General features: G+C 35.7%; 1 protein-coding gene and 1 long non-coding RNA gene across 18 annotated transcripts in view; one reads left to right on the top strand and one right to left on the bottom strand.

Annotated features, from left to right (window-relative positions):
* Positions 1-23,975, top strand: part of HMBOX1 (homeobox containing 1) — a 191,070-nt gene that overhangs the window by 29,584 nt on the left and 137,511 nt on the right. The window lies entirely within an intron of this gene.
* LOC144295968 (uncharacterized) overlaps positions 23,679-23,975 on the bottom strand; it is a 39,482-nt gene continuing 39,185 nt past the window's right edge. The window contains exon 3 of the long non-coding RNA XR_013363118.1: positions 23,679-23,885. This is a non-coding gene — a long non-coding RNA (uncharacterized LOC144295968). The remainder of the gene's footprint in view (positions 23,886-23,975) is intronic.

The raw sequence follows: 23,975 nt of genomic DNA, 5'->3' as shown, positions 1-23,975 counted from the left end.
GAATTTCTTTTTTTTTTTTTAATTTTTATTTATTTATGATAGTCAAACAGAGAGAGAGAGAGGCAGAGACATAGGCAGAGGGAGAAGCAGGCTCCATTCACCGGGAGCCCGACGTGGGATTCGATCCCGGGTCTCCAGGATTGCGCCCTGGGCCAAAGGCAGGCGCCAAACCGCTGCACCACCCAGGGATCCCTATTCTGAGAATTCATGTGAATGGAATCATATACTGTGTAGGTTTTATGTATGACTTATTTTACTTAGCATAATATTTAAATTTTTAAAATATTATTTTTAATATTATTTTTAAATATTTTAAAAAATATTTAATATTTTTAAGGTACTGATTCATGTAACAGGAATCAGTACCTTATTCTTTTTATGGCCTAATAATATTATGTTATATAGGTATGCCACCTTTTGTTCATTCATCAATTGATAGGCATTTGGGTTGTTTCTGCTTTTGTCTCTTATGAATAGTGCTGCTATGAAAATTTGTGTACAAATTTTTGTTTGAACATTTGTTTTCAGTTCTTCTGGGTTTATACCTAGAAGGAGAATTTCTGGAACTACCACATAGTAATTTTATGTTTAATTTCTTGAGGAACCACCAAACTGTTTCCACAATGACTGTGCCATTTTATATTCTCATCAGCAGGGGCTCCAATTTTTCCACATTTTCATTCACACTTGCTAGTTAACATTTAAAAAAAAATTCTAGCCACCATGGTGAGTATAAAGTGGTATCTTACAGTTTTTCCCTGATAACTAATGTTGAGCATCTTTTCATGTGCCTGTTGGTCATTTGTATATCTTCTTTGGATAAACGTCTATTCAAGTCCTCAGTCCATTTTTGCATTTGGTGGTTTGGTATTTTTATCATTGACTTTTAAGAGTTCTTTGTAATTTCAAATATTAATCTTTGTCAGATACATGATTTGCAAGTGTATTTTCCCATTCTTTGGCTTGTGTTTCCATTCCTGTGATAGTGTCCTTTGGCGGACAAAAGTTTCATTTTGATGAAGTTCAGTTTACCTGTTTTGTTTTGTTTTTTGTTTGTTGCCCAAGGTTTTAGCGTTTTCTAGCCAAGAAATCCTTGCCAAATCTGATGTTATAAAGATATTTCCCCTATGGTTTCTTCTAAGAGTTTTAGAATTTTAGCACTTTTATTTGCATTTATATATTCGGGCCATTTTGAGGTAATTTTTATATGTGGTTTTTCTTTTTCTGATTGTTGAAGGAAGTGAAGTTCAATAAAATCATGGATCACATATAAGTAACAGAATGGATTATCTGTCATATTAGTAACTTTTCTTCTACACCATGGGTTCATAAACTACCAGAGGCCAAGTCTGGCTGATCACCTGTTTTTGCTCAGGAGCTAAGAATGATTTAAAATTTTCAATATATGAAAAAAATCAACAAAATATTATTTTGTAACATATAAAAATTTCATTGTCCACGAATATAGTTGTAGTGGAATATACCCAAGCTCATTTATGTCTTATTTGATGACTAGAGTATATCAGGTGTTTTGCATCAATGATTAAGAGTTGAGCCCCTGAGGAATATCTTGAAGAGACTAAGCCAAGATTTACATCTGATCAAACTGGTTTGCAGAGAAGACTCCCTGCCCCTCTCTACCCACCCCCTCACCAGAGTGTTTTCCTTAATCCTCGTTTTTTTCTTTCTAAACTAGAGCCATATAGTTACTGTTTAATCTTTTCTTTTGTTTCTTTATTGGCAAACAGTATATTTCTTGGTGCCTGCTTTCAGCTATGTGGTGGTGATAGGAAAAAAAAAAAGATTTTTTTTTAAGCACATCGAGTTCTATAGGTGAAAATTAAATGTGTTTCTAAGTAAAATACTACAGGTAAAGCACCTTGCCTCAATCAGAAATATTGACTTAGTCATGAAGGTTTGACTAAAAGCACCAATAACCCTGAAAGTCATTTGTGAAGATATATCATTATTTTATAGGCATCCATCTGTACTATTTCTTTCTCATGATGTTGCTTCTTTTTTTTTTTTTTTTTTTTTTTGGTCTTTTTATGAAAGGCATCTTTTATTTCAAAAAAAAATTTTATTTAATCCTTATAAAGTTAATTTGTCCATGTTTTTAAAACAAATATAATTCTAAAAATAAGCTACTTGTGACTAACGGCTGTTCTCTTCAACTATTGTGTTTGATGACCTTGAATCTACTACCTTTAAATACTTACAGTAGGTGAAGGGTTGGATTCAATTAAAGTTTAGTGTGCAGATGGCAAAAATATTTACTCAAATGAAGCACAAACATTTACCAGCTTTAATTCTTTGATATTTATTTGATTATAGTAAAATGAATCTGAATTTGTTGCTGGCCTTCTAAAAAATTTGGTAAAACCCTTGAAGCATTTGTATTTAAATATAAAAGAATTTTGTGACTTTATTGATGATTATACACACATACCCAACCATACCCCCTATGTATGTATACATTCCTTTAAAAGGTTGATAGATTAGGGGTGCCTGGGTGGCTCAGTTGGTTAAGCATCCAATTCTTGATTTTGGCTTAGGTCCTGATCTCAGGGTTGTGGGATAGAGCCCCATGTTAGGCTTCACACCCAGTGAGGAGTCTGCTTGAGAGATTCTCTACCTCTTCTTTTACCTCTCCCCTGCATTTGCACCTTGCATCCTTACACATGCACGCGTGTATGCTCCTGCTTTCTCTTTCTTTTATATTAATTATTTTTAAAAAAGATTGATGGATTAAATATATTAAATTTATAATGTTTTGAGTTTTTACCTTTGATTTTGAGAAAATGCCTCTGTCATAAAATGACAGTACTTCCATTGGAGAAATACAAATTAAAACCACAGTGAGATACTATTACCTCACACCAGTCAGAATGGCTAAAATTAACAACTCAGGAAATAGCAGATATGGATGAGGATATAGAGAAAGGGGAACCCTCTAACATTGTACTCTAACACTGTTGGTGGGAATGCAAACTAATGCAGCCACTCTGGAAAACAGTTTGGAGGTTCCTCAAAAAGTTAAAAATAGAGCTACCCTATGACCCAGCAGTTGGACTACTAGGTATTTATCCTAAAGGATACAAACATAGTGATTAGAAGGGGCACATGGGCCTCAATGTTTATAGCAGCAGTGTTCACAATAGCCAAAATATGGAAAGAGCTAAGATGTCCATCCACAGATGAGTGGATAAAGAACACACACATGCATAGAAACACACACACACACACAAAGTAATATAATGGAATATTACTCAGCCATCAAAAAGAACAAAAATCTTACCATTTGCAATGATGTGCATGGAACCAGAAGATATTAAGCTAAGTGAAATAAGTTTGTCAGAGAAAGACAAATACCATGTAATTTCACTCGTATGTGGAATTTAAGCAAAAAAAAAAAAAAAAAAAAAAAAGATGAACATAGGGGAAGGGAAGGAAAAAAGACAAAAACAGACAGGGAGGCAAATCGTAAGAGAATTATAGGAAACAAACTGAGAGTTGCTGGAGGGGTGATGGGTGGGAAATGGGGTAATTGGGTGATGGACATCAAGGAGGGCACTTGAAGTAATGAGCAGTAATGAGCATTGGGTGTTGTATGCAAATGATGAATCACTGAATTCTAGCTCTGAAGATAATAATACAGTATATGTTGCTTAAATTGAAATTAAATTTAAAAATTTTAAAAAAATACAGTGCTTCTAGCAACCTCCTTACTTATTCCAGATCTAGTATAAGAAGCATTCAATTTAATTCTTAATTTACTAGACTAGACTTTCTAAGATAAGGCTTTAATACTATGAGTTCAGTAATTTGTTTTAATTATTTCAGTAGCAATTTTTATGAGAACAGTCTTTTTTTTTTTTATGAGAACAGTCTTTAATCAGATAATCCATATAAAAATATGAAATTGCCACTGAAACAACTATAAAGAACTACTACTACCATAAACAACTACCATAAAGAAGACTTACATGGTACTATGCATGCTAGTTGGACCTAGTCTAGGAAGTCAGTAAAGACTTTCTTGTCCTGAGATCTGAAGGATGAGTGGAAGTTAACTGATCTGTGGGAGGAAAGAAAATCATTTGAAACAGAAACTCTGTGGTAACTTGGGAGTTTGACAAGAATCAGGATCAACCAGTATGATTATAGAGGTGAAAGATCTGAAAGATCTGATACAAAATAAAGCAAGGAGAATAGCATGGGGTCAGATTATCCAATGCTTTTTATATGTCTTAAAAATTTTGGTCTTTATCCTAAGAGTAAGTCTTTTAAGCAAGAATATGTGTTTTAATGTTTTGAAAAATGTTACTCTGGTTGCTCTGTAAAGAATGATTGTGGGAGGGGAAATGAGGAAGCAGGACTAATCAAAGTGATGGTAGCTTGCACTTGGATAGTAGTAGTCATGATCTTGGCAGTTGATGGAGGTAAGTGACAGAGTCCAGAAGTATTTGGTAAATTAAATTGGCAAGACTTTGAATGGGCAAATGAAAGAGTGTTAAGATATCAAGTATAACTTCAAGGTCTGGCTTTTACAGTCTTCTTGGAGGTTGTTACCATTTACTGAAATAAGACAGTGGTTTTGGATTGTTTAGGATATGGAGATTGGGGAGTGGGAAACATTCCTGCATTCCCTATGGACTTGTTTGAGTTTCATGAACTAGATATTTATGTCTGGAGCTCAGAGTACAGAGAGATATGGAGAGATTTATGGAGAGATAAATTTGTGAGGTCCCCTCTGACTACCCATTTTACAGTGAAACAATGCTGTCCCTTACCCCATACACTCTTGGTTTTTCTGTGCTTTTTTCCTCTCCTACAGAACTTATTTTCTAACATGTCATTTGTCATGTCATATGATACAACATATGTCACACAATGCCTATGTTTATTGTTTATCATTTATATCTTCCCCCAAGTCCCAATAGGTAGGCTCCAGGAGGGCAAGAATTTTTGTCTTCATTGTGTCTCCCATATGGAGATCAGTGCCTGGCATTTTAGTAGGCCTTCACTAAATATTTATTGAATGTTAAAAGAATGAGTGAAGGGAATGAGACAGAGAGTGTAGGGCTAGCTTGAGATAAGAAAAAGGATATTTTACTATTGTTAAGAGTTTTAGGAAGAAAGAATAGGATGGATACAATTGTAGGCATGTTTTTTGTGTTTCATGCTGGAAAGATGTCAGTTCTTGCCTACTGGTTATTTTCTCTAGAGTTGGAGAAAGGTCATCATTCACAAGAGAGATGACTGTCAATCAGAGGATCAAAAAATGGAGATTTGCAATAGCTGTGATGGCATGTGGAAGAATACATTAAGCAGAGAAATGTAGGATTGTTCCCTTGCATGGAGGTCTCCTTTGAGATCAGTAGTGATGAGTTAATAACGGAATCAACTCACCCTTTGGAGATCCTCCCTGGTAACTGCTTGGTTGCTCAGGTGCAGTCATGCATGGAGAAAGTAGATAATAATAGGATATCTGAGCTATTAATTTTGTTGGAATAGCATTTTGAGTGATGATCAGGGTCCAAAATTTTACCTTGGCAATGGATGGTTAAAGTGGCATGAAGGAGAGTATCACTGGAGATGACCCAAAGGTGTACTGTTGGGAAAGCAGTTCTCTTGGAATTGAAAGTATCTAGGATGATGATAAGGCTTAGGGAAAGGAGGCTGTAAACTGGATTCCAAAGACTTACCCAATGAGGAGAGAATGACCAAAAAGTTAGGAAATGACAGCAGGGATGAGGGGAGAAATAGTAATAGAGCTGAAAGGTGAGAGGATCTGTGTATCAAAGAAATGGGTTTTTGTTATTTAGCGTGATGATAAAAGAGTCATTTTTGGAGGTTATGCTGGGACCAAGGAAACCCATTTTTCCCTCCAGGCTCTGAGGTAACTATCTTGTGGGGAAAAAAAAAAAAACACACACACACACACACACACCCATACACACACACCACTGGATGGGCTGCAAGTAAGTATTGTACTTGGAGGGGAATCAACTTTATTTTGAAGTAAGGGGATACAATCAGAAAAAAGCTTTGAGATAAAATATCCAGGTTATTACTAAAGACATGCCAGAGGCACACTGGAACGGTTTGGAAGGTAGAGAGGCATAGGTAGAATGAATTGGCAGGAAAGCACAGGGCATTCTGGGCATAGACTTTTAACATGATGAAAAGCATTTTGTTCTTATTTTAGCTGCCTTTTTTTTTTTTCAATTGAAATGAAATTCACATAACGTAAATTAACCATGTTAAAGTGTACAAATCAATGGCTTTTAGTGTGTACACAGTTTTGTACAGCCATCACTTCAGTCTAGTTCCAAAACATCCCCAAAGGAGACCCCATATAAGCCATCGCTTTCTATTCCTTCCTCTCATATCAGTTGTCATTTTGAGGTTGTTAGGCCCTGAGCCTAACGGCAGAAAAACATGTCTTACTTGGCTAGGTGATGGTGGACATAGAACACACTCATTGAAATGTGTAATAGAGGCTCTAGAAACTGGATGTGCCACTGTTACTTCAAACATATTTCTGAAACCAGACTCTGTTACTAAAAACAGCTCCTCTCCATCTGGACTTCCATATCATTCTCCTAGTAACTGAGTCTAAGCTCTGGCAGACTTTTTACCTTCTCCCACAGTTATCACCATACTCTGATAAATTTCTTCCTTCCTTTCTGTTCTCACTGCTTTCACTTTATCCTGCATCCTTATTAACTATGCCTGATCTTTCATAACAAGTTTCCTTGCCTCCAGTTTCTTCTTTATCCTCTAATGGATGGCGTAGTCCATTTCAGAAGCTGCTGCTGAATATAATGTGATACCCATGGCATTCTGTAATCCACCCTTTCTCATATGGTTGTTTTGGTGATCAAATGAGATAATGTGAGTGAGATATTGTACAAATATCAATTATTTGATACTTGTACTAATTACTCTAGTTATTAAAATTCATCCTTTTCTCTCACTGTTACCTTTACCAGCCTCTGACTTCAGTCAGACCGGTGTAGTCAGTATACCACTTATTTGGTGTTAGGTCTTTCTGCCTTAAATTATTGTTGTTTGTTTGTAATTGTATCTGAGTTTTCTTGACAATTATGTTACAAGTGTAGAGAACCTGTTACTCAATACCTGAGTATTGTGAATATAAATTATAAGCAAATGTTATGTGCTTATGATATAATATGCTATTGAGAGAGTCCCCAGAAATTCTTTTAGGAACTATGGCTGCCCTTTGTCCTCAATTCCCTTTTTGTTTGTTTTTTGTTAGCATATAGATTTTCAGCATATTTTAACTAGAAGCATTTTTTTTGCATTAAATTAATAATATCTATTTATAATCTTATTTCAGGAGAGAAGATTTAAGACTACATTATTTTTCAGTATGTAGTATATCCCATATGATTAAAAATTAACAAATGTAAGAAATTACATGTTGACAGTTGGAAAGTCTATTTGCTCCTTACCCACCAAGTTCCTTTCTACATTCTGTCTTATGTCACACTGTTGTTAGATTGTTGTATATCCTTCCAGAATTGCCTTATGCAAATACATACTCTTATTTTCACTTCGTTTTTCAACAAAGGTAGCATATTTTATATGTTTTTCTTCATTTTATTTGACAATTATATAATCGCAATTTTTTCATATCAATGCATGAAGAACTTCCTCATTCTTTCTTACATTTGCAAAGTGCTGCATTGGTTGGATATATTATACTTTAAGTAGCTCCATATTGCCCATTCCATTAAGATTTGGCTAGGATAAAGATTAGTACCACATTCTTCTATAATAGTGCTTTTAATTACTTACAAGAGCCATAACCTAGGGGATACCAAGAGAGGAAAAAAAACAATGACCATCAGATTTGTGTTTTTTATACACTTTGCATAGCAGATTTAAATGAAATTCAGGAAAAATCATATGTGTGGAATGCTTGCCAAATTCTGTAGAAATGTTTATTCTCAGAAGTTAAAATAACTTGGGACGCCTGGGTGGCTCAGTGGTTGAGCGTCTGCCTTCAGCTCAGGGCATGATCCTGGGGTCCTGGGATCAAGTCCCATATTGGGCTTCTCACAGGGAACCTGCTTCTCCCTGTGCCTGTGTCTCTGCCTCCATCCCTGTGTCTCTCATGAATAAACAAATAAAACCTTTAAAAAAAGTTATAATAACTTTTTAGAAGTGAAAATCTTTGGCCTGACATGTGTCTAAAATATGAATTTCTCTTTTCCCTAGTAAAAAATAACACACAAATTTTGTTGATCATATTAATTGGAGACTTTCACGAATTGCTTCAGGAAATTGTTTTGAGTTCAGTTGGGAAACTCTAATACAAAAAATATAGTTGGTTTTTTTTTGTTTGTTTTTTGTTTTGTTTTGTTTTTTTTTAGAGAGGGAAAGAGAGAGAGAGAGAGAGAGGCAGAGGGAGGGCAGGGAGAGAGAGAATCTTAAGCAGCTCCATGCCCAGCGCAGAGCCCAATGCAAAGCTTGATCTTACAAACTGGAGATTATGACCTGAGCTGAAATCAAGAGTCAGATTCTTAGCTGGCGAGCCACTCAAGCATCCCCAAAAAGTATAGTTAATCACCAACTGGGTCGCAAGTTAATTAAAAGCTCCCAGTAAACAGTATTGTTTTGAATGGTAGGATCATAATAGACGACATGGAGAAGAGTGGAAGTTGTTTTGTTTTGTTTTGTTGTTGTTGTTTTTAGATATATTTATTTTAGAGGGAGAGAGCATGTCCTGTGGAGAGGGGTCAGAGGGATAGGGAGAGAAAATCTCAAGCAGACTCTGCACTGAGTATGGTGCCTGACACGTGACTCAGTCTCTTGACATTGAGATCAAGACCTGAGCTGAAACCAAGAGTCTGACTCCACCACCCAGGCACCCTAAGAGCAAAAGTTTTTAGTTGTATGTTAGATGTTCCAACTGAAAAGATCTGGAATTTACAATAGTTCTTTATTATTGGTGTGCAAAAAAAAAATTCCTGTAAAATGCAAAAAAGAGGAAAATCAGTGGCAGGAAAAGAAGGAAGGATGCAACAGAGAGGGAGAACTAAAATGGTAAGTGCTGAGGTAACAAAAAAATTTTGTTGAGTGAGTATGCAGCAAACTGAGAGGAAAATTCAGGTAAACTAGGAATTGTTGGGAAAGTGGAAAAAAACAGAGACAAAGATTTTCAGGGGATATTCAGGAGTCGTACAGATTTTGCCTATTTCAGAAAAAACACACATTAGCAAATACCTAAATATTCAAAGCATCTAGATTATAATACAGGCATACTTTGTTTTATTGTGCTTTGTAGATAATTATGTTTTTTTTTTTTTTTTTAATCAATTGAGTGCTTGTGGCAACCATGTGTGTAGCAAGAATATCAGAACCATTTTTCCAAGAGAATTTGCTCACTTTGTGTCCTCATGTCACATCCTGGTAATTCTTGCAGTATCTCAAACTTTATATTTGTTAGGGTAATCTCTGATCAGTTATCTTTGATGTTACTATTATAATTGTTCTGAGGCATTATGAACTGCTTCTATCTAAGAGAACTTAATCAATAAATGTTATGTGTTTTCTGACTACTTTCACCAACTGGCCATTTCCATATCTCTCTTCCTTCTTGGGCTTCTATGTTCCCTGAAACGCAGCAATATTGAAATTTGGCCAATTAATAACCCTTACGGTGGCCTTTAAGTATTCAAGTGAAAGGAAGAGTCACACATCTTTCACTTTAAATACAAAGCTAGAAATGATTAAGCTTAGTAAAAGGAAGGCATGGTGAAAGCTGAGATAGGCTGAAAGCTAGGTCTCTTGTGCCAAACAGCCGACTTATGAATGCAAAAGAAAAGTTCTTGAAAGAAATTAAAAGTGCTACTCCAATGAACATAGACATGATAAGAATGTTAAATAGCCTTTTTGCTGATAGGAAGAAAGTTTTAGTGGTCTGCACAGAAGATAAAACCAGCTACTACATTCATTCTCTTAAGCCAAACCCTACACCAGAGCAAGGCTTTGACTCTTTTCAATTCTATGAAGCCTGGGAGAAGTGAGGAAGTTGCAGAAGAAAAGTTTAAAGCTAGCGGTGGTTCGTGATATTTAAAGAAAGAAGGCATCTGCTTAACCAGAAAGTGCAAGGTAAAGCAGAAAATCTTGCTTTAAAAACAGAAGATCTAAGTAAGATAATAAAGATGACTATGCTAAGCAGCAGATTTTCAGTGTAGATGGAACAGCCTTCTATTGGAAGAAGATGCTATGTAGAACTTTCATAGCTAGAGAGGAGAAGTCAGTGCTTGGCTTCAAAGGAAAGCTTACTCTCTTATTAGAGGCTAATGCATCTGGTGACTTTAAATTGAAGCCAATGCTCATTTACTGTTCTGAAAATCCTAGGGCCCTTAATGATTATGTTAAATCTACCTGAGTTCTACAAATGGAATAAAAACCTGGATTATAGCACATGGCTTACTGAATATTCTCAGTACACTGTTGAGACCTACTGTTTGGAAGAAAAGATTCCTTTCAAAATATTACTGATCGTTGATAATGCATCGCGTCAAGAGCTCTGAGATGAATGCTGTTTTCATGCCTGTTAACACCACATGCATTCTGCAGCCCATAGGTAAGGAGTAATTTCAATGTTCAAGTTTTATTATTTAAGAATTACATTTCATAAGGCTCTAATATAGCTACCATAGATAGGGATTCTTCTGATGGATCTGGGTAAAGTAAATTAATGTTTTGGAAAGGTTTCATCATTCTAGATACCTTTAAGAATATTTATAATCTGGGGTGCCAGGGTGGTTCAGTTGGTTAAGCCTCTGACTTAATTTTATCTCAGGTCATGATCTCAGATTTGTGAGATCAAGCCCTGTGTTGGGTTCCTCACTGGGTATGGAGGTGTTAAAGATTCTCTCCCTTTGTCCCTACCCACCCCTACCCTCTGCTCTGTGCTCGCTCTCTCTAAAAAAAAGAATATTTGTGATTCATGGGAAGTGGTCAAAATACCAGCATTAATAGGACTTTGGAAGAAGTGAATTCCAACCCTCATGGGTGACTTTGAGGGGTTCAAGACTTCAGTGGAGAAAGTGACTACAGATATGGTAGAAATAGCAGAAGAACTAGAATTAGACTGGAACCTGAAGATGGGATTGAACTGCTGCAATCTTGTGATAAAGTATCAATGAAATTGCTTCTTACAGATAAGCAAAGAAAGTTTCTTGAGATAGAAATTGCTCTTGGTGAGGATGCCTTGGTGGCTTAGTGGTTGAGCAACTACCTTTGGCTCAGGTCGTGATCCTAGGGTCCTGGGATCGAGTCCCACATTGGCCTCCCCTCTGCCTATCTCTGCCTCTCTCTGTTTTTATTCTTTCATGAATAAATGAATAAAATCTTTAAAAAGAAAAGAAAGAGACTACTGGTGAAGACTGTGGAAATGACAACTGATGAGTTAGAATATTATAGAAATTTAGATGTTAAAGCAGTGGCAAGGTTTGAGAGGATTGACTCCAATTTTGAAAGAAGTTCTGTGCTATCAAACAATACCGTATGCTACAGAGCAATTGTGAAAGGAAGAGTTAATAACTGTGGCAGACTTTATTGTTGTTTTATTTTAAGAAATTGCCACAACCATCCCAGCCTTCAGCAGCTACCATCTTGATCTGTCAGCAGCCATCAACTTTGAGGCAAGCACCAGCAAAAAGATGATGACTTGCGGAAAGTTCGGATAATGGTTAGCATTTTTTTTAGCCATTGAGTATTTTTAAATTTTATTGAGAGAGAGAGAGAACACAAGAAGGAGGGGGAAGGACAGTGGGAGAAGGAGAAGCAGACTCCCCACTGAGCAGAGAGCCTAATGCAGGGCTGGATACCTGGACTCTGGGATCATGACCTGAGCCAAAGGCAGATGCCTAACCTACTGAGCCGCCCAGGTGCCGTAGCCATAGAGTATTTTTAAATTGAGGTACATACATTTTTTTCTCAGATAGGCTATCGCACACTTAGTAGATAGTCTAAACATAACTTTTATATACACTGGGAAACCAGAAAATTCATTTGACTTGCTTTATTGTGATATTTGCTTTATTACAGCAGTCTGGACCCAGACCTGTAATATCTCCAGGGTATGCCTGTATTCTTACTGAATGAAATAGTACAGTAGACTCTTGAACAACATGGGTTAGAATTGTGTGGGCCCACTTATATACTGGAAATGTATTTTATGATTTTCTTAACATTTTCTTTTCTCAAGCTTACTTTATAATAAAAATACAGTATATAATACATATGACATTCAAAATGTGTGTTAATCTACTGTTTATGGAGGTGCCTGGGTGGCTTAGGGTCCTGGGATTGAGCCCCACATTGAGCTCCCTGCTCAAGAGGAGTCTGCTTCTCCCTCTCCCTCTGCTCCTCCCCCCGCTTGTGTGCTCTCTCTCTCTCAAATAAGTAAATAAAATCTTTAAAAAACTCTACTGTTTATGTTATTGCTAAGACTTCAGTCAACAAAAGACTATTACTAATAAGCTTTTGGGGAGTCAAAAGTTATATGCATGGGACGCCTGGGTGGCTTAGTGGTTGGGCGTCGGCCTTCAGCTCTCAGCGTCCCAGGATCGAGTCCCATATTGGGCTTCCTGCATGGAGCCTGCTTCTCTTCCCTTTGCCTATGTCTCTGTCTGTCTCCCTGTGTCTCTCATGAATAATAAATAAATAAAATCTTAAAAAAAAAGAGTTATATGCAGTTTTTCAACTATGTGATGGGGTGCCTCTAACTCCGTGTTGTTCAAAGGTCCACTGTGTATTGACATACTTTAGTGGAATTGTCAGTAATCAACTATTATGGAATATTGTTGCTTTAAAATTAATACTTACATGAAGCACCTGGGTGGCTCAGTAGATTAAGAGTCTAGCTCTTGGTTTTGGCTTAGGTCATGACTTTATTGGTCACAGGCCCTGCATTGGGCTCCAGGCTCATTGGGGAGTCTGCTTGAGTCTCTCCCTTTGCCCCTTTCCCCAACTGTGCATACTTGTATACTCTTTCTCTAGAATAAAATCTTGAAAAAAATTAAATTAATTCTCATGTAACAAGAGTATTTAGAAAGGACCCATCCCTAGTCATTCCAGGTTTTTGTTTTTTCTTTTTTAAGATTTTATTTATTTATTAGAGAGAAAGAGCACACACAAGCAAGAGGAGGAGCAGAGGGAGAAGCTGACTCTCTGCCAAGCAGGGAGCCCAGTGTGGAACTTGATCCCAAGACCCTGAGATCATGACCTGAGCCAAAGGCAGACACTTAGCTGAACCACCCAGGTGCCCCTTTGATCATTCCAGTTAAATACAAGTTATTGTAAATCATTGTAGATGAGGTCACATGAAAAGCTTGAAATGATAACTTTAATATTGAGTTTTACTAAGAGTGGAATTCTGGGTAATTGTGTTTGGCATAGATACTCATAATCTCTCTTTTTACTTTTTTTACTTAAGTAATTTTAAATACTTGCATATAAGTGATGATCACATTTTTGTGTCCAGAGTACTAAATTTCATTTATTGAATGCCTGTGAACCTGGATTTCATTCTTCATCTAGCTGCTAACATGTCTACCAAAAGCTATGTAATTATGTGAAGTTTTATGCGTGCATTTATTTGGCCATTAAGTACTATTCAATTCCACTATGTGATTAGTACTATAATAAGATATAGAAAAGAAATACAGCTGCTGTGCTGCCTGTGAACTTAACACAGAGCTCATAAGTCCAAGGTGTCACATTTCAGACAGCCCTTAAATGGTCCCCAAAATTATTTCAGGTTGCAGCATGAAATTTCCCCACACCTAGAAATGTCTTCATACATGGTACATAGTGTGTACATTATAAAAGTTACTGAGTAAAACTTTTCAAATGTGCCATTTTTTTAAAAAAAGATTTTATCCATTTATTCATGAGAGAGAGAGGCAGAGACATAGGCTGAGGGAGAAGCAGGCTCCATGAAGGGAGCCCGATGTGGGACTCAGTTCCATGACTCCAGGACCACGCCCTGGGCCAAAGGCAGACGCTAAACTGCTGAGCCACTCAGGGATCCCCCTTTTTAAATCATCTTAGACGAGAGCTCCTAGGGAGAGATCAAATCACAGGATCTCCAGGAAATTCATGTGATTAAAAAAAAAAAACAAAAAACTTTCTTTCTTAAGAGGTAGGTGGTATAATCAAAGGGCACTTTCTACAAAGAAATCCACCATCAGGAATTAGGGTTAATTCTGTGGGAGCTCTCCAATACTACTGGGAAAGAAGAGGACCCACTCCATTTCCTAGATCATGGAGCCTAAGTGATTTTGTTTGCTCTAAAAGTATTTCCACCTGTGCCCACTGAAACACCATGAACATCTTTAAACTGTATTTTGCAAAGAAAGGCAGATGGACTCTGTAATAAGAGATGATCCATCCTCATGAAGATATACTGAGTGTGACAACAATGTAGAGGCAGAAACTGAACAACTCTGCTATTAAAAATGGCACGTTTGGGCAGCCCGAGTGGCGCAGCGGTTTAGCACCACCCTCAGCCCAGGGCGTGATTCTGGAGAGCCGGGATTGAGTCCCACGTCAGGCTCCCTGCATGGAGCCTGCTATTCCCTGTGCCTGTGTCTCTGCCCCCCCCCCCCCCCCGAATAAATAAATAGAAAAACAAATTTTTAAAAATGGCACATTTGAGGGATGGTCCCTGCGTGGAGCCTGCTTCTCCCTCTGCCTGTGTCTCTGCCTCTCTCTCTCTGTTTCTCATGAATAAAAAAATAAATTTTTTTTTTAAATAAGATGATCTAAAAAAGTTGAAATGTTTGTTTTGCTTTTGAGACCCAGTGACTGGTAGTTTAGACTCTGGTTTTTAAATAAATAATGTACCAGGAAACTTTTTGTTTTTAAATTTATTTTTTTTTAAAGTGGCATATGACTTTTTTTTTTTTTTTTTAATAGACACACAGAGAAAGAGAAAGAGGCAGAGACACAAGCAGAGGGAGAAGCAGGCTCCATGCACCTTGAGCCCGACGTGGGATTCGATCCCGGGTCTCCAGGATCGCGCCCTGGGCCAAAGGCAGGCGCTAAACCGCTGCGCCACCTAGGGATCCCAGTTTTTTAAATTATTGATGCTACACCAAAATAAAAAGCTTTTGCACAGTGAAGGAAACCATCAACAAAAGAAAAAGGCAGCCTATTGAGTGGGAGAAGATATATGCAAATGGTATATACAGTAAGGGGTTAATATCCAAAATATAAAAGAATTTATTCAACTTAACACCAAAAAAAGAGAAACAATTCAATTAAAAATTGGGCAGAGGATTTGAATAGAGATTTTTAAAAACAATATTTTATTTATTTGAGAGAGGGAGAGAGAGAGAGAGAGCATAAGCAGGGGGCGTGGCAGAGGGAGACTGAGCAGGGAGCCTGATGTAGGGCTTGATCCCAGGATACTGGGATCATGACCTGAGCCTAAGGCAGATGCTTAACCAGCTGAACCAACCAGGTGCCTCTGAATACACATTTTTCTTTTTTTTTTTTTTTTTGAATACACATTTTTCTAAAGAAGACATACAGATGGCTAGCAACACATGAAAGATGCTCAACATCACTAATCATCAGGGAAATGCAAATTAAAACCACAACAAGATATCATTTTACACCCAGCAGAATGGCTAAACTAAAAAACACATGAAACAAGTGTTGGTGAGGATGGGGAGAAAAAGAGAAAAACTGGTTCACTGTTGGTAGGAATGCAAACTGGTGCACCTACTATGGAAAATGTTATGAAGCTTCCTCAAAAAATTAAAAATAGAATTATCATGTGATCCAGTAATTCTGGTACTGGTTATCTACCCAAAGAAAATGAAATGAAAACACTAATTCAAAAAGATACAAATGCTTTTGTTTATTGCAGTATTATTTACAATAGCTAGGATATAGAGGCAACCCAAAAAAGAGGTGGTATACATATACACATACATACACAGGTACATACACACACACAGGAATTTTACTCAGTCGTAAAAAGGAATGAAATCTTGCCATTTGTAACAACATGGATGGACTTAAAGGCATAATACTAAATAAAATAAATCAGTTTAAGATAAATACCAAATGATTTCACTCATATGTGGAATTTAAGAAATGATCAAAGAAAAAAACCAAAAAATTGGGTATTATTAGACATTCAGAATTTAGTGAGTTATTTTTAAAAATAAACATATCAGCAATGTTGTTTTCATGTGATAGAATGAGTTTACATATTTTTGCAAAGACTTCAAATTTGCAGAATGTATACCCACGCACAGATGGGTTTAAGAATAATGTATAGATTCATTTCCTAAAAGCCATTAAACATTACAGCAACAGTTTGTAAATGTAACAGAATTAACTTTTTTACTTTGAAAATTTAGCACTTTGACCCATAGTTAATCTGGTTTTTATCTTTTATTTATTACTCATTTTTTCTTGTTCAATAATCCCAAAATACTTGGGATTCATAGTGCTAGTTAGAGTTGAAAGACAGCCCTGAAATGTAGGAAGTAGCAGTCAAGAACCAAACTAGAAAGTTACAAAGCCCTCTGACTCTTCTATATTGTGATGTTTATTAATCGACAAACAGTAACAGTGTGTCCATCTTTATCTGACCTTGATTTGCAGGTGCCTCTTCTACATCAAGACAAGTTAGTACTTTAAAATATTTTTTGAAATGTTTGAGTGACTCTGTTACTTGATATAGCTTAGTGCAAATGATCTAGAAAGAAATGTGCTACATTCAATTTGGTCTCCTTTTCACTTAATATTGTACATGAGTGTTTTCTGTGTCATAAGATTGATTTAGAAAATTTTTCCTTATGAGTATATATTATTGAGTTCTATAACTATGTTAGAATATATATAATAATCATCTGTTGTTGGACATGTGAATTTCCAATATTTCATTATTCTGAGTATCCTTGTAGCTTATTATTATATTTGCCCACACCTATGTAGCTACATACCAAATTTGAAACTCTCTTATATGTATATATATAGTATTTTTTTAAAGATTTTATTTTTATTTTTTCATGAGAGACACAGAGAGAGGCAGAGACATAAGCAGAGGGAGAAGCAGTCTCCCTTTGGGGAGCCTGATGCAGGACTCTATCCCAGGACCCCAGGATCACAACCTGAGGCAAAGGCAGACCCTCAACCACTGAGCCACCCAGGTGCTCCTGTGTAGTCTTATTTTAATATTGTTCAACTGGTGTCTTCACACATATTAAATAAACCTACTTTGATATATTCTTTCAGTATAAATTTTAATAAAGATAATCTTATATCAGAAGAATAATTTAAAATGCTAGCTAATTATGTAAGTCATACATGTAATGTCACAGAAGACTTGAGTACTCAAGAAAGACTTTTTGAAATACCAGTATTTGTGATTGGACCTTTTTTTTTTTTAAGATTTTATTTATTTATTCATGAGAGACACAGAGAGAGGCAGAGACACAGGCAGAGGCAGAAGCAGGTTTCATGCGGGGAGCCCAATGTGGGACTTGATCCTGGAACTCCAGGATCATGCCGTGGGCCATAGGCAGGCACTAAACCGCTGAGCTACCCGCTACCCAGGTGTCCCTGTGATTGGATCTTTGTGTAAATACTGTTAGCTGCCTAGTCAATGGGTCTCTCTTTTTCCCTCTTGCAGATCTCTGGTTGATATTTTGTAGGTGGGTGTACCTACACATGGCCTATCTATGGCTTAACAAAACACGTAAGCTTTTTTTCTCAATTGGAATGGCAGAGCAGGGAAAAGGAACTCTACGCAACTGTGCCTAGAGTGTGGAGAGTGAAGGGCAGAGGCCAAATTTTGTAAGACAGTGTATAGCATGGTAAAAGAATTTAAATTTTATTCTCTGTACACTGGTAGGCCACTGCAGAGCTTTAACTAGGAGCATAACATGATTTGAATTTTATTTTTAAAAGATCACTAGGCTCCTATTGAGAATGGGTTATAAGGCCTGTTTTCTAAAGAGAGCAGAGATAGCATGCATTGATAGACAAGGTAAAGCAAGTGTATAAATTATGGGAAGCCCTATTTAAGTTCTTCCACCTCATACTCCTTCTTTATTTTTATTTTTTTACTTTTGTGGTTTTTAGTGAGTATGTTTGACAGTATCTCAGTTGATTTAAATCTCCCTTAGGTTTTTTTTCCCTAATCAACTCCTTAAAGAAAAATTTCTTTTCATCTGTTTTTCTATCAAGTACTCAGTAGTTTCAGTTAGCTACAGATTAACCAGCCACTTCAAAACTTAGTGATTAAACAACACAGATTTATTATTTCTCATGATTTTGAGAACTGTCAGGACTGCTTCTCTTTGGCTTAGCTCAGGCTTACTCCTGGAGCTCTATTTAGATGGGGGTTTGGCTAGGCTGAAGGTCCAAGATGGCATTACCTACATGTCTGACTGTCAGCTGACATGCCTTGGTTTTCTTCTGTGTGGTCTCTCAACTTCCAGTAAACTAGACCACCTTTACATGGTAGTTTTAGGACAACTCTCCAAGAAAGTGAAAAACAGAATTTATCACAGCTGTTTGGTCTTAGAAGTTGTATAACCTCTCTTCCATCACATCCTGTTAGTAAAAGCAAGTCTAAGGTGCAGTCAGATTCTAGTCCTCTCTCTCAATGAAAAGAGGTGCAAAGTCACACAGCAAAGGAGTAATTATTATGAATATCTATGAAAATAATCTACCACAGTCTACTTTCTGGCCACTGTATTTTATAATTCGCCCACATACAAAATACGCTTATTCTCTCTCCCAAGTTCCAAAAAGTCTTATCTGACCATAGTCATGCTTTCCAAGTCCATCGGCATCAGGTGCAGATGTGATTAAGCCTCTCAAAATTCAGTTCCTGTGGTGCAGAAACTTTTGAGTTGGACTCTTGTGAACTAAGTAGAGTACCAAATCAGCAATGTAAGTTTCTAGCTTCAGAAATCAGATAAAGATGAACAAATTTGTCTCCCAGAGTAAGCCAAGGGAAAGAAATAGTCAAGAATAATAATCAATGAAATAAAAAGTAAGCAAGGAAATCTATGAAACCAATAGCTGGTTCTTTGCAAAGATCCATAAAAGTGACAAACCTCTAGACAGATCAAGAAAAAAAGAAAAGACACAAACAACCAATATCTGGAATAACAACAAAAAGGATATCACTATAGATCCTAAAAACATTAAAAGAATAGTAGAATATTATGAACCAATGTATGCCAGCAATTTTGACAACTTAGATAAATGGTCAAATTTGTTGATGGGCACAAGCTATCAAAGCTCATTAAAGAAATAGATTAACCTGAAAACCCTTATATCTATTACATAAATTAGATTTGTGGTTAAAAACTTTCCCACATAGAATATTCCAAGGCTTCACAGTGAATTCTCTCAAACATGTAAAGAAGAAATAATGCCAATTCCACATAAAATTTCAGAAAATGGAACAGAAAAGGAACTCTTCTCAACTCATTTTATGATGGCTGTATCACATGATACCAAGACAAAGACTTGACAGAAAAAAATCTCTAAACCAGTATCCTTCAGGAACATATGCAGAAATTCTTATTAAAATATTAGGAAGGGATAAATAAAATAAATGAAATCCAGCAATATAATAAAAAGTTAATATATTATGACTAATGGAATCTAGCAATATAATAAAAAGTTAATATAGTATGACTAATGTAATGTCAAAATATGTAAGGTTGATTTAACATTCTAAAATCAATGTGATTCACCATATTAACGGCCTGAAGTAGAAAAACTATAACCATTTCTTGCAGAAGTTGCAGAAAGATGCAGAAGATGCAGAAAAAACACCATTTATTATTTAAAAGCAAAAAAACAAAATTCAGCAAACTAGGAATAAAAAGGAACTTCCTTAAACTGCTAAAGGGTATCTACCAAAAACCTAAAACTAACATCATACTTAATGGTGAAAGATCACATGCTTTTCTTTTATGATTGGGAACACAGCAGGAATTTCTGCCCTTACCACTTCTATTCATCAGTGTACTGGAGTTCCTGACTATTGTAGTAAGGTAAAGAAAATAAATAAAAGACCTATAAACTGAAAAAAACAAAAACAAAACTATCTTATTCATAGACAACCTGCTTGTGTTTATAGAAAATCCTAAGAATTCTATTTTTTAAAAGTCTTTAGAACTATTAAATCAGTCTAGCAAAATTGCAGGATATATGGTCAATATATGGAAATCATTTTTAGTTTTGTAAACCCTTATGTGGTACTGGCAATGAACAACTGGAAAGCAGAAGTTCAATAACAGTGTCATTTATAATAACATCAAAAAATGAAATACTTAAGAATAAATAATAAAAAATAAAATAAAGAATAAATAACGTGTACAAGACCTGGTGCTGAAAGTCTCAAAATACTGCTGATATAAAGAAGAAGACCTAAATAAGTGGAGATGTGTACCATGTTCATGGATCAGAAAACTCAATAATTTATAAATTTCATTCCTCCCAAAATTGATCTATAGTTTCAACACAATGTCAGTCAAAACCCTAGGAGGCTTTTTGGTAGAACTCAATAAGCTGTCTATAATTTATATGGAAATTCAGAAGACTTCTAATGGCACATTAAAAAAAATTGGAAGGATTAACATCTTGATTTTAAGATTTATCATAATAGAGTTGTAGTTATAATAGAGTTAGCATAAGGACAGATGAGTTGAACAGAGTCTAGAAAAATGTACACATTTATGGTCATTTGAGTTTTGACAAAGGTGCTAAGGCAATTCACTGAGCATATGGTGCTGGAGGGGACTTAGGGACCAGGAGTACTTTGATTCTTCTGTCATAGTGCATCTAGAAATTAACTTGAATGAATTATAATTGTAAACCTAACCACTAAAACTTATTATAAAACTTATAGAGGGCAGCCTGGGTGGCTCAGTGGTTTAGCACTGCCTTCGGCCCAGGTCCTGATCCTGAAGACTCAGGATTAAATCCCACATTGGGCTCCCTGCATGGAGCCTGTTTCTCCCTCTGCCTGTCTCTGCCTCTCTCTCTGTGCCTCTCATGAATGAATAGATAAAATCTTTAAAAAAAATAAAAATAAAAAATAAAACTTATAGAAAAGACTGTGACTTTGAAAAGGCAATGTTTCTTAGAGAAGACCCAAAAAGAATGAATAAGAGAATGAATATTGATAAATTTCATTTCATGAAAATGAAAAACTTAATTTCTTTGAAAGACATGTAAGAAGCTACAAGGTCACATTACAAACATGCATCCTGAGATAGGTGTAATTATTAGCCTTATTATGCAATCTATCACTCCAGTATAGTGTAGAAGAAAGAGTGCTGAGGCTTAGACTCAAGAACTTCTCATATATAATCCTAATTCTGGTACTTATCAAAGATATAGTTTATGAAACTTAGTGGTTTTTTACAGTCTTTGAGCTTTGGTTCATTTTTTCTTTTTGTAAATTGTAATAGTAATGCCTATTTTATAGGATTATAATGGTGGTCAAATAAAAAATAGATGTAAAAGTATTAGAATGCAGTTGCTATTCTTAGTGTATCATTGTCATCAGTATTTGTTATCAGACACTAATGAACCTTGAAAAATAGTATGAAAGTACCTCTCTTTTTCACATAACCAAACCATAATTATCTCTTAAGGAGAGTCTAACATTTTTAAGTACTTTTTTAAAATATTTTTTTTATTTTTAAGTAATCTTTACACCCAATGTGGGGCTTGAACCTACAACCTTGAGAACAAGAGTCGTATGTTCCACTGACTAAGCCATCTGGGTGCCCCTAAAATTTTAAATACTTTAATAGCTGTATAAACATCCATTAACTCACTCCAGTGATCCTTGTTGACCATGGAAATCAAAAGTGGTTGTAGTTTTTTTTTTTTTTTTTTTCATTTTCTCTTAAGGGACAACTGGTTCACACTACTTTTGTGAATGCTTAGAGTTTTATACCAAGCCAGCATTTACTTTTTATCAGCATTACTTTTATGAGCAATTGAAAAAACATTCTCTAAAGAGGTAGAGATAATAATAATCATGTCATTTATTATTATATGAATAAATATAAATGTGTACTATGTGTTATATATTTAAAATGTAATAATAATAGAAGCAATTGGTCATTAATGTACTTTTTTAGTGTAGTGAGATTCATCTATACATGTAATAATCCACTGTAAGAAATGAAAGATAGTTAAGTGGTTCCCGAGAACATACGAGGTACTTTGAGCTAAAAAGAGAATAGGTTTCATGTCAGATGAGATGAACTCTGTTGCTTCACAAATCCACTTGTCTTTGACGCAGAAAAAATTAGTTTTTTAATATCTAAAAGTTAGATTGTGGAGACTCACCCATGAATCATCCATTATATATGTAAACTTTCTGTATTACAGAGGTTCAGAACCTTTGTTTATCAAGGACACTGAATGCCAGGGTTAAAAAAAAAACAACAACAACAACCAAGGCCACTTTCAAGAAAACCAAATTAAGGGATTTGAGGGCAAGAAAACTAGAAAACATCATCATTCTACTTTTAAAGTCAATATATATTTTATATTAGGTAGATAGGATATAGGACGTTAGAACTGAAGAGAACAAAAGGGAAAAAATGTGGTATTCTTTGTGTCTTCCTTTTTTCAGTTGTTGGTTAACTGTCTTTCAGTCACCCAGCTTTACTGGGACAGGGTGAGAAAGATGGATAAGATGAAGGATGTAAGATTGGTAATGAGGATGGTAAAGGTGAGGTGGAAAAAGATTTATAAACTGGTTCTGGAGGATTTAAAGTGGGTATTAGTATTTCTTTAGAGAGATCCTTATAAGACCTTTGGATTGTGGAAATAAGTTACTATGGTTTATTATCTGTACTCACTGAAATTGCCTTTTTCTTATTAGCAGTTAACTGTTACTCCACTTCTGCTCTTTCCAACTTTATTCTACCTGTACTAAGGAAAATTATTTTATATGTACAATGTTGTCATTTTATAAAGTAATTGTTACAGCCCAGATAGATTCATAAGCAAAAGGCACCCCTGTTCCTTGAATCAGTCTCTCTGGGATATGGATCTTCTTACTCACAGCTTTGAAATTTTCTAATCTATAGAAAAAGAAAGTTCTTTCTGTTTGTAAGAATAAAGTCCAGCAGATTTTCTTGACTACAGTCTAGTGATTAGACCTCCTGATGTTGCCAAAATAAACCTTTGAGATTGGAGACTTTGTTTTTGTATCTTCCATTAATATTTTACACACAAAATAGAGGCTTAATATTTATTAGTAAAAGTAGGACTTTATATTTGCATCATTTAGAATCCTCATATGTTAGAAAAGGAAAAGAAGAATAAGTGTGTTTGATGGCTAAGAATAGCATTGATTTTCAAAGTATGATCATCAAGAGTTTTCGTGAAGGCAACTTCTGGAAAGAAACTGAAAAATCATTTTAAAACATTAGAAATGCTGCTTAAGATTTCCCTTATCTGTTCATTTTTGTCCCTTGTTATTGTGCTTTGTTTTGTTTTGCCCTACCCCCCCCCCCCCCCCACACACACACATACCCTCTTACCCACAGTTGCTTTTTTATATCTCCGTTGTTAGGGCTTATAAGGGATGCTGCATTTGAATCCCGGTCTCTCTTTATTTTCTCTTTCTCTCTCACTGTCTAAGAAGACCACATATCCATCATTACCTTCATTTAATTAAAAAAAAATAATTGGCGTTTGCCTCCAATTATCATAACATGGTAGCATTCTTCTGTGTCTTAGTATCCCAGGCCAAGTCAGTTTTCTGTATTTCAGATAACAGACATTGAAATCTGTTTCACATCTTGATGATTAGGAATCTATAATGTTAAAAGGAAAAAGTGGTGTTGAAATATGACCTTGCACAAGTTCAACCTCATTTAGCTGGCTTTCTTTATCTGCAAATTTGG

Source organism: Canis aureus, chromosome 24, assembly GCF_053574225.1.
Source record: "Canis aureus isolate CA01 chromosome 24, VMU_Caureus_v.1.0, whole genome shotgun sequence".
Lineage (NCBI taxonomy): Eukaryota > Metazoa > Chordata > Mammalia > Carnivora > Canidae > Canis > Canis aureus.
This window is presented reverse-complemented; position numbering and strand designations above follow the sequence as displayed.